This window comes from Petaurus breviceps, unplaced genomic scaffold (genome assembly GCF_028583685.1).
Source record: "Petaurus breviceps papuanus isolate PSGF00001 unplaced genomic scaffold, PetGlider_PUasm1.0 99, whole genome shotgun sequence".
In the NCBI taxonomy this organism is placed as follows: Eukaryota; Metazoa; Chordata; class Mammalia; order Diprotodontia; family Petauridae; genus Petaurus; species Petaurus breviceps.
The window spans coordinates 24860086-24869012 of record NW_027187465.1 but is presented as its reverse complement, the minus strand read 5'-3'; the positions used below and the strand labels follow the sequence as shown (position 1 = coordinate 24869012).

Here is an 8927-nt window from a genome sequence, read left to right as displayed (position 1 = left end):
GGAGACTGGGGGGTGAGGAATGGGAAGGCGGAGGGCTGTCTAGGAGGGGAATGAAGCATCAGAGGGTGGGAAGGAGGAAAGGATGAGTGAGGCCACATAAAGGGAATGGAGAATTATGGAGTACAAGGAGATGGGGAGGAGGAGGGGTCATTTAGGAAATGGAGACGGGGGGGGGGGAGTGTGTGTGGGGTGTGGGGGGCGCGGGGGTGGTGGGGGCCGCGGGGAAGGGGGTGGGAGGGCTGGGGAGGGGAGGATGGAAGTCGAGGGGGGAGCGAGGGGGCAGGGCGGAAGCCGCCGCGGGAGCAGGGTGGGGATGCGTGTGCTGGAGGGAGTGTGCGTGCCTGTGCGCGCGCGTACCGCGGGGTGCAAACTCCGGGCCCGGGGGGGCCCTCGGGGTCCGCCCGCGCCCCCTCCCCGGCCCCCCGGCGGCCCCGTGGGGCCCTCGTTACCCGTGCGCTCGCACAGCCCCCGCTGCCTCCGGCCACAGAAGCGACACATGCAGCTCCCGCTCCCGGCCCCGGCCCAGGCCCTGCAGCCCCGTCCACCCCGAGGTCCCGGCCCCGCAGACCCTGCAGCCCCGCTCACGCGAGAAGCCGGAGCGTCCCGCGAGGCCGCCGGCGGCCCGGGGCTTGTCGCGAGAAGGCGGAAGCAAGGAAGAGCCCAGTGCGCACGCGCCGTGCAGGAAGGGGCGGAGCTAGTGGAGGACCTCGGTGACGTGAGGTGGGCGGGGCTGGGGCTCCCGCGGTGGGTGGATGCTCCCAACCCAGCTCTCAGCACCGCCCCCACCCCTCTCCGAAATCTGGATGCTGGGAAGGAGGGAGCCTCAGAGTCAAGCCCAGAGGCCGGAGCCTCTTAGCAGAAGCAGCAACAGTGGAAGGCAGACTTCGGCAGTAGAGAGTCCTGGCTATAGAGTCAAGAGACCCGAGTTCAAATTCTGCTTCTGTCAGATTCTTAAGTATGGGACCTTGGACAAGTCTTGAGAACTTCTGGTGCTCAGCTTCCTCATCTGTATAACGGGGCCTTTTTCAGCTGCGAATCTGATTCAAATCCCAGCCTAGGTCCTGTTTGTACACGAAGCCTTTCCCGATTATATCCCAATTTATCCCACTCCCATAGACTGTCCCTTGAGGGCAGGGACTGCTTTTTAGCTTTCTTTGTATTCTTAGTACTTAGGACCCTGCTTGTAACATAATCAGGTCTTAATCTCTGCTGGTTGTCCCTGCCTGACTTTGATCCATGGGTGAAAGAAAGCAGCTTTCCACTTCTATTCAATTAGACCAGCACTTATTAAGCCCCTCCAGAAGACAAAAACATCTTGGACTGTCTTAGCCCCAACTAGGTGGTGCAGTATATGGAATGCTGAACTTGGAGCCGGGAAGACCTGAATGCAAATGCAAGCTTAGATAAGAATCATGTGACCCTGAGCAAGTCACTTAATGTCTAAACCTCACTTTCCTCATCTGTAAAATGGGGACAGTAATTGCACCCACCTCACATATTTATTGTGAGGACCAGATGAGATAATAGAAAGAGCTTAGGAAACTGTAGTTCTCTAAAAATGTTAGCTGTTCATTGTTACTATGCCTGGAAGTATTCTAGAAAGTATTATTAGAGGGATGGTTGGTAAATACAGAGAAAACTATAATCACAAACAACCAGGACAGCTTCATCAAGAGTAAGTCATGTAGGGGGCAGAGCCAAGATGGCGGAGTAAAAGCAGGAACCTGCTTGAGCTCGCACCCCAACCACCTCCAATACCTGTAAAAAATGACCCTAAACAAATTTTAGAGCTACAGAACCCACAAAATGACAGAGTGAATGACAGCTGCTGAAGGCAGCCTGGCAGGCTGACAGGAAGGGTCTGTTGCACCAGGCTGGGAACAGAGTGCAGACCTACATGGGTCACACCTGCACAGACCAGCCATGCAGACTGGTCGGAGCAGACCTCAGGGGACTGAATCACTGCCAACTGTGATGGTTTCTAGACTTCTCAACCCATAAATGCCAAAGAGAAAGTAAAAGCTCAATTGGGAAACTCTGTTGGACCTGTGTGAGAGAAGAGCATGGTCTGGCCCCTGACTCCAGGGTGGCAGAGGTGGCAGACAGCTGCTTCCAGAGCTCTAGGCCCATGGATGGTGGGGGGAACAAATGACTGATCAGAGGGCAAATATAGAAATCTCTTTGCTGGTGCTGAGGCAGGATTCTCTTGCTTTGCCCTGCTTGGATCTGGGTCGCAGTCTTGGGTGGCAGTCCTGGGGTGAGGGGGAACAGTGGAGAGGTAGAGCTTGTAACACCTGTGGAGAGGGCATTCTCCTCACAGTTCTAAGGCCTAAGAAGTTCTAAGGTGCCTAGAAGAAGCTCTGATCATAGCTGCAAAAAATCCCAGAAATTTGGGACACAGTACTGTCCACTCTGGAAGCAGAGTTCTACTGAGGCAAAGAGCTCAAAAGTCAAGTAATTGGATGGCCAGATGAGCAAACAGAGGAAGAGAAATTGGACTATAGAATTGTTCTTTGGTGACAAAGATGATCAAAACATAGAACCAGAAGACAACAAAGTCAAAACTCCTGTATCAAAAGCCTCCAAGGAAAATATGAATTGGTTGCAGGCCATAGAAGAGCTCAAGAAGGATTTTGAAAATTGAGTAGGAGAAGTAGAGGAAAAATTGGAAAGAGAAATGAAAGTGATGCAAGAAAGTCATGAAAAATGAGTCAACAGCTTGCTAAAGGAGATCCCAAAAATACTGAAGAAAATAACTCCTTAAAAAATAGACGAACTCAAATGACAAAAGAGGTCCAAAAAGCCAATGAGGAGATGAATGCCTTTAAAAACAGAATTGGCCAGATGGAAAAGGAAGTTGAAAAGCTCACTGAAGAAAATAATTCCTTCAAAATGAGATTAGATCAGATGGAAGCTAATAATTTATGAGAAATCAAGATATTATAAAACAGCTAAAAGAATGAAAAAAAAAACCAGAAGGCAATGTGAAATATCTCATTGGAAAAACCAATGACCTGGAAAATAGATGCAGGAGAGATAATTTAAAAATTATTGGACTACCTGAAAGCCATGATCAAAAAAAGAACCTAGACATTATCTTTCAAGAAATTATCAAGGAAAACTGCCCTGATATTCTAGAACCAGAGGGCAAAATAGAAATTGAAAGAATTCACTAATCGCTTCTTGAAAAAGATCCCAAAAAGAAAACTCCTAAGAATACTATAGCCTAATTCCAAAGTTCCTAGGTCAAGGAGAAAATATTACCAGTAGTCAGGAAGAAACAATTTGAGTATTGTGGAAACACAGTCAGAATAACACAAGATCTAGCAGCTTCTACATTAAGGGATCTAAAGGCTTGGAATATGATATTCTGGAGGTCAAAGGAGCTAGGATTAAAACCAAGAATCACCTACCCAGCAAAACTGAGTATAATACTTCAGGGGAAAATATGGATATTGAATGAAATAGAAGACTTTCAAGCATTCTTGATGAAAAGACCAGAGTTGAATAAAAAATTGATTTTCAAATGCAAGACTCAAGAGAGGCATAAAAAGGTAAACTGGAAATCACAACAGGCTTAATAAGGTTGAAACTATTTACATTCCTACATGGGAAGATGATACATGTAACTCATGAGACTTCTCAGTATTAGGATAGTTGAAGGGATATATGTATGTATATATATATGTTTGTGTGTGTATATACATACATAGATGTGTGTATAGGTGGGTGTATGTGTGTATATATGTGTGTGTATGTATACATAGAGGGCACAGGGTGAATTAAGTATGAAGGGATGATATCTAAAAAATAAAATTAAGAGATGAGAGAGGAATATATTGGGAGAAGGAGAAAGGGAGAGATAGAATAGGGTAAATTATCTCACATAAAAGAGGCAAGAGAAAGCTGTTACAATGGTGGGGAAGAGCAGGGAGGTGAAAGGGAATGAGTCAACCTTACTCTCATTGGACTTTGCCTAAGGAGGGGATAACATACACACTCAACTGGGTATTTTACCCTACAGGAAAGTAGAGGGGAAGAGTAGAAGATGGGGGATGACAGAAGGGAGGGCAGACTGGGACAGAGGGTAGTCAGAAGCAAACACTTTTGAAAAGAGACAGGGTCAAAGGAGAAAATAGAATAAATGGGGGGGGGATAGGATGGAGGGAAATATAGTTAGTCTTTCACAATATGACCACTATGGAAATGTTTTGTATAATTACACATGTATAACCTATATTGAATTGCTTGTCTTCCCAGTGGGGGTGGGTGAGGAGGGAAGAAGGGAGAGAATCTGGAACTCAAAATTTTAAAAGCAAATGTTAAAAAGTTGTTTTTACATGCAACTGGGAAATAAGATATACAGGCAATGGGGTATAGAAATCCATCTTGCCCTACAAGAAAGTAAGGGAGAAGGAGAGAGACGGGGGGGGGAGGGATATAAGAGAGGGTAAACTGAGGGAAGGGGTAGGTATGCCATCTTGGGGTGGGGGGTAGGTGAGAAATAGGGGGAAAATTTGTAACTCAAAATCTTGTGGAAATGAATGGTGAAAGCTAAAAATAAATGAATTCGGGGGGGGGGGAAGAGAAAGAAGGAAAAGAAAAAGAATAAGTCATTTATTGATAATAACAAAATTAATCTGGAAGAATAAAAGGTCCAGAATATCAATGGAATTAATGAAAAGAAATGCTAGGGAAGGTGGCCTAGCCATAGCAGATCTTAAATTGTATTATAAAGCAGCAATCATCAAAACTATTTGATACTGACTAAGAAATAGAGTAGTGGATCAGTGAAATAGGGTAGGTACACAAGACACAATAGTCAATGACTGTAGTAATCTATTGCTTGGCAAACCGAAAGACTCCAAATTCTTGGACAAGAACTCAGTATTTAACAAAAACTGGAAAATAGTATGGCAGAAACTAGGCATAGACCAACATCTGGTACCATATACCAAGATAAAGTCAAAATGAGTACATGATTTAGATATAAAGGCTGATTCTATAAACAAACTAGGAGAGCAAGGACTAGTTTGCCTGTCAGATTCATGAAGAAGTGAAGAATTTGTGACCAAACAAGAGATAGAGAACATTATGAAATGCAAAATAGACGATTTAGATTACATTAAATTGAAAAAATTTTGCACAAACAAAGCCAATGCAACCATGATTAGAAGGAAAGCAGAAAGCTGGGAAACAATAATTAATAGCCAGTGTCCCTGATAAATGCCTCATTTCTAAAATATATAGGGAACTAAGTCAAATTTATAAGACTACACGTCATTCCCCAATTGATAAATAGTCAAAGGATATGAACAGACAACTTTCAGATGAAGAAATTAAAGCTATCTATAGTCATATAAAAATGCTCTAAGTCACCATCAATTAAGAGAGATGCAAATCAAAACACCTCTAAATTCACATCACACCTATCAGATTGGTTAGCATGACAAAACAGGAAAATGATAAATGTTGGAGAAAATGTGGGAAAATTGGAACATATTCATTGTTGGTGGAGTTGTGAACTGATCCATCCATTCTGGAGAACAATTGGGAACTCTGACCAAAGGGCTATAAAAATGTCCATACCCTTTGACCCATCAATACCACTTTTAGGGCTGTATCCCAAGAGATCATAAAAATAGGAAAAGGACCCACATGTACAAAAATATTTATAGCAGCTCTTTTTGTGGTGGCCAAGAATTAGAAATTGAGAGGATGCCCATCAATTGGGGAATGTAATGGAATGCTATTATGCTGTATAAGAAATAATGAGCAGATGAACTTCAGAACAACGTGGAAAGACTTATATGAACTGATGCTGAGTGAAGTGAGCAGAACCAAGAGAACATTGTATACAGTAACAGCAACATTGTGTGATGACTAACTTTAATAGGCTTAGCTCTTCTCAGCAATGCAAGCCCTAGAACAACTCCAAAAGACTCATGATGGAAAATGTCATCCACATCCACAGAAAGAAATATGGAGTCTGAAAGCAGATCAAAGCATACTATTTGCTCTCTCTTTGTTTTGTTTCTTCTTTCTTGTGGTTCCTCCTATTGGTTCTAATTCTTGTTTACAACATGACTAATGTGAAAATATGTTTAATATGAATGTATATGTAGAGCCTATATCAGATTGCACACCATCTTGGGGAGTTGGGGGTGAAAATTTAAAACTCAAAATCTTATGGGAGTGAATGTTGAAAACTAAAAATAAATGAATTAGTCATTTGAACTGTTTTTCTTCCTTTCTTTTTCTTTCTTTCTTTCTTTCTTTCTTCCTTCCTTCCTTTCTTCCTTTCTTTCTCTCTCTCTTCCTTTCTTTCTTCCGTCCTTCCTTCCTTTCTTTCCTTCTTTCTTCCTTCCTTCCTTCCTTTCTTTCTTTTTTCTTTCTTTCCTTCCTTCTTTCTTTCTTTCTTCCTTCCTTCCTTCCTTCCTTCCTTCCTTCCTTCCTTCCTTCCTTCCTTCCTTCCTTTCTTTCTTTCTTTCTTTCTTTCTTTCTTTCTTTCTTTCTTTCTTTCTTTCTTTCTTTCTTTCTTTCTTTCTTTCTTTCTTCCTTCCTTCCTTTCTTTTTTTGATAAGGGGGCCATTTTAGCAAAGCATTTGGCAAAGTCTCTCAGGCTATCCTTGTTAACAACATGAAGAGATTTGGGTTTGATGATGAGTTAAATGGCTTCAGAAATGAATACATGGCCAGATCCAGAGTGTAGTCATTATATCCCCCCTCTCCACCCCCATCCTTAGAATGGAAGTTCCTTGAGGTCAGGGACCATACACCTTTTGTCTTTGTATTGCCAGCTCTGTATATGCCACCTACCACAATGCTGACACAGAGAAGAGTAGTTGTGTAATAAATGCTTATTGATTGGTTGATTAAGTCAGTGTTAATGTGGAATAAAGTCACCCAGAAGAGTGCCCCAAGGATTAGTCCTGGACTTGGTGCTATTTAATGTGTGTGTGTGTGTGTGTGTGTGTGTGTGTGTTTTAATCAGTTACTTGACCCAAGGCATAACTGGTGTGCTTATCAAATCTGCAGATGACACCAGGCTGTAAGGATAGCTAATGTTGGGTGACAGAGTAAGGAACCAAAAAGAGGTAGAGAGGCCAGAAGTTGGGCTGAATCTAACAATGTGACATAATACTGGTAAATTGAAAATACTACATTTGAATAGAGAAAAAAAATCAACTTCAGAAGTTATAATGGGAGAGGCAAGAATAAACAATGCATACCGTGAGAATGATCTGGGGGTCCTAGTGGACCATTAGTGAAAGCTTCACAATCTTGATGTCTCATGGTCTAAGAGAGGTGGTAGTCCTTCTGATAAACTGGAGCTCACCTGGTATCAGGCCTTAAGATCCTTCAATACAATTTAACAGAATGCATTAAGTGCCTACTATGTGTTAAGCTACAGAGCTAACCAATCATGTCGTATAGGGTTGTTGTGAGGGTTAAATGAGATAATGTTTGTAAAGTGCTTAGAACAGAGCCTAGCACATAGTAGGTACTATATAAATGTTTTCTTACGTCTCACACCCCCATCCGCACACCCACACACAAAGGTGAAACTCAGAATTCAGAAACATGATCTTTACCTGGAAAAGAAAAGATTTAGGAGAAAGCAAAATGAACATTCATCACTTTGAGGTGTGCAAAACACTTTACTTATGTTATCTTGCTTGATAATAATCCTCTATAATCTATAATTGGTTTAATCCTAATCTATACTCCTAGGTGGTAAGGACTCTTCTCCATTTTCAAATGAAGGAGCTGAGGATAGTAAGAGTTAAGTGACTTGCTCAAGGTCACACATATAGTAAGTGTCTGAAGTAAGATTTGAACTCAGGTCTTCTTGACTCCAAGTCTAACACTCTATGAAGTCTCTTAGCAGTACCACCACCCCTAAGCACCCAAGTAGCTCTAATACAAGATATACTCTGACCTCCCCCCACCAGGAGCAAATAGCCATGACCTCTCACCTCCCCACCCCACCCACGAACTCCCAAGCTGATCCTGGCCTGTCATGACCTGAAAACCATCATGGCAGCATCGCTAGACATATCCTTTCCCGGCTTTTCCCAGTCTTACTCTGGAGGTATTAGTCCCATTCCCAGTGTGAGAGACATGGGTGGGCAACACTAGTTTGAAGGTATCTGGCCTAGCCCCAGGAGAGTCTTTCATTGGGTTTCACTTAATAGTATTTCATCCTTGTTCCTGCCTCCCACACCTTTGAGTGTCTGCAATTAAGCCACATGGGATTCTCTTTCAGCCCTTCCCATAAATAAGTCCAATAAAGCTTTCAGCATCAGCACGCTCATTGAATTTCTCTGCCCCTTTGATCCCTACATAGGAACATCCCTGTTCTGCTTGGACCCAGAAGGCAGAGGATTCAGTGATGAGTTACCTCTTGTTACCAGCTTGTTGCTAGGAAACCCTTCCTATGGACTATTCAAAAGGGAAACAGATGGGCTGTCTGCTGGAGGAGAGGGAGTGTTCTCCCTCGCTGGAGCCCTTCAGGTAAAGGTCAGATACCCAACCAGCCTCTACAGCTGCTGCCTAGAGTTCTTACCCTCAGATATCCCTGGCATAGAATAGAGTAAGGTTGCTAAGAATTTCATCCGTCTGCCACTGTCTTTCCCAGTCATCACAGGTCTGTCCATCATAACAGAAACAAAGCTGTACTATTGGCAAGGGCTTTGACCTTGGCCTGACCTGTTTGCAGGGGCACTTGAGCCCTAGAGCCCTCTCTCCTTAACCCTCCTGACTCCACCAGTAGCCTTGCCCCTGAGTAGGCACCCTTTTCTCCTACCCCCTTTCAGGTCCCCCTTATATCTTGTCTCCACACATTAGAATGTAAGTTCCTTTAGGAGAAAGAAATCCAAGCTGTTAATAGACATATAAAAATGCTCCCAATAATTAGAAGAATG

At 43.3% G+C, this 8927-nt stretch overlaps 1 protein-coding gene across 3 annotated transcripts in view; it reads right to left on the bottom strand.

Moving 5' to 3' along the window:
- DENR (density regulated re-initiation and release factor) overlaps window positions 1-731 on the bottom strand; it is a 19930-nt gene extending 19199 nt beyond the window's left edge. Inside the window, exon 1 of one of the 3 annotated variants that reach the window (XM_069081677.1) lies at window positions 586-731. The gene's annotated coding sequence lies outside the window, so the exon portion shown is untranslated. Of the gene's footprint in view, window positions 1-449 lie in introns of all 3 variants that reach the window. The other 2 variants (XM_069081676.1, XM_069081675.1) reach the window with 2 other exon arrangements.
- Window positions 732-8927: the final 8196 nt, after the last annotated feature.